The sequence below is a fragment of the Panthera leo genome, chromosome A1 (assembly GCF_018350215.1).
Source record: "Panthera leo isolate Ple1 chromosome A1, P.leo_Ple1_pat1.1, whole genome shotgun sequence".
Lineage (NCBI taxonomy): Eukaryota > Metazoa > Chordata > Mammalia > Carnivora > Felidae > Panthera > Panthera leo.
Window position 1 is genome coordinate 61,725,083 of NC_056679.1, and position 2,434 is coordinate 61,727,516.

General features: G+C 33.3%; 1 non-coding gene across 1 annotated transcript; it reads left to right on the top strand.

Moving 5' to 3' along the window:
* The first annotated feature begins 1,587 nt into the window (after positions 1 to 1,587).
* LOC122203159 lies at positions 1,588 to 1,779 on the top strand. The gene has a single exon (XR_006195078.1). It is a non-coding gene; the product is annotated as a U2 spliceosomal RNA (small nuclear RNA).
* Positions 1,780 to 2,434: the final 655 nt, after the last annotated feature.

The window sequence follows — 2,434 nt, forward strand, 5'->3', positions numbered from 1 at the left end:
CTGTAACTTGACTATCTCATACATGTGAAGTATCCCATAGAGAGATTCCTGATATTCAGGGATCCATAGAGAAAGATATATGTCTTAGCACTCTTTAAAGTATCTAACAACTGAAAAATCTCTCACTGCTACTATCTAGCTTGAGAATCCAGTAATAGAAATTCTAGAGATTATTATCTTCTCTCACTCTCTCATTTTGAAGCTCAAGAAATGAAGATGAGATATTAAAGTCACACAGCTGGTAATTTGCTCAGTCATCTGGAATAGAAATCCATTGACACACAGTTTCATTTTTACTGACAAGGAATTTATGTACTGACATAAAATTCTATTTTCAAAAGTAATCTCTGAAGGTCAATGAGACATATACACTAAGGATTCTTATCAGCATCTAGGAGAGGAGAAGATGTGGGGTGGGGGGACAGCGCTTCCTCAGTGTGAGAGAAAGTACTTCCTTTCCATGCCACGTTAGTAAGATGCACAGATCATGCATGCTTTCAGAAAATAGCTGAATAAAAATATTTTATAATAAATATTTTATTATGAAAATAATATAGTCTTAATTAGGAACTTTGAGAAATACAACAACGTGAATATATTTTAAATATCATGAATCATACTTGGTTAGGGATAACTTCATAGATAACTACTGTTAAAATGCTTTAATGTATGTGTGTAATTGTTTTACTTAAAAATGGGCTCAGGGCTCCTGGGTGGCTCAGTCTGTTGAACATCCAACTCTTGATTTCAGCTCAGGTTATGGTGCCAGGGTTGTAGGATCAAGCCCCACATCTGGCTCTGTGCTGAGGGCAGAGCCTGCCTGGGATTCTCTCTCCCTCTCCATTTGCCCCTCTACCCTGTTTGCTCTCTCTCTCTCTCAAATAAAAAATACTTTAAAAAAATGGACTCATGTGCTATCTACCAAGTTTTTCAATAAGTTCTGATCATTTCTTCATACTATTAAATACTTTTAATATTTTATGTGAATAGTTACATAGTATCTTATTGAGTAGCTGAGTTTATTTATTTATTAAATAAATCATCCATATTTGAAATTTAAATATTTTCCAATTGAAGTAATTCCCAAGAATACATTGCATCTATCTATTATGTCTTCAATATATATCCATAGAAATAGAATTTAAGATGGGAAATCCGGGAGTTTTGTAAGTTTCTTTTGTTCAATTTTTGTTAGTTTAATTTTAGTTTTCAAAAATACAAATTTTACAAATTTGTTTTTCAACAACTTTGTTTTTTATATTTTTTGTTTCAAGTTTTTATTTAAATTCTAGTTATTAACATATAGTAGTAATATTAGTTTCAGGAGTAGAAATTAATGATTTTCTAGCAACTTTATAAATATCTGTTTATCCTGAAAATACACGAATCCTACTTATTATTAAATAAAAATGTGTCAGCAATTTGATAAATGAACTGTGATAAATCATTATTTTTTCCTATCTGCTGAGATTGAACACTTTAAAGTAATGTATCTATCTGTATCTGGTCTGTGCTTCTTGCAATTTTATTTTTGGTAACAATTTTATGCTTTCCATATTTCACTCCTATTTTTAAAGTTTAACATTAATCACTTCTTGGCCTTTTGGCTAAGATCAAGTGTAAAGTTTAACATTAGTGTTAGTTTTTTCTTTCTTTTTTTTAAGTTTATTTATTTATAAATAGAGAGAGAAACCATGTGAGTGGGGGAGGGGCAGAAAGAGAGAGAGAATCCCAAGCAGGCTCTGTGCTGTCAGCTCAGAGTCCGTCACGGGGCTCAATCTCACAAACCAGGAGATTATGACTTGAGCCAAAATCATCAACATCCAGGAACTCAACTGACTGAGCCACCCAGGCACCCCAATGAAATAATCTTCTTAAAAGATATCATTATGGAAGAGTTCTATCAATAAGATAGTACAATCATATTTTGAAATTACCTATAATTTAAAATTAAACAAAAAATTCAAAGTGAGATGAGCTCATGTCTGTAACAAGGTGAGACAGAAATAAAGCATTAAATAAAAACAAGATTTAAAATACCTGGATCCTACCCTATGACCCAGCAATAGCACTGCTAGGAATTTATCCAAGGGATACAGGAGTACTGATGCATAGGGACACTTGTACCCCAATGTTTATAGCAGCACTCTCAACAATAGCCAAATTATGGAAAGAGCCTAAATGTCCATCAACTGATGAATGGATAAAGAAATTGTGGTTTATATACACAATGGAATACTACGTGGCAATGAGAAAGAATGAAATATGGCCTTTTGTAGCAACGTGGATGGAACTGGAGAGTGTGATGCTAAGTGAAATAAGCCATACAGAGAAAGACAGATACCATATGGTTTCACTCTTACGTGGATCCTGAGAAACTTAACAGAAACCCATGGGGGAGGGGAAGGAAGAAAAAAAAAAAGAGGTTAGAGTG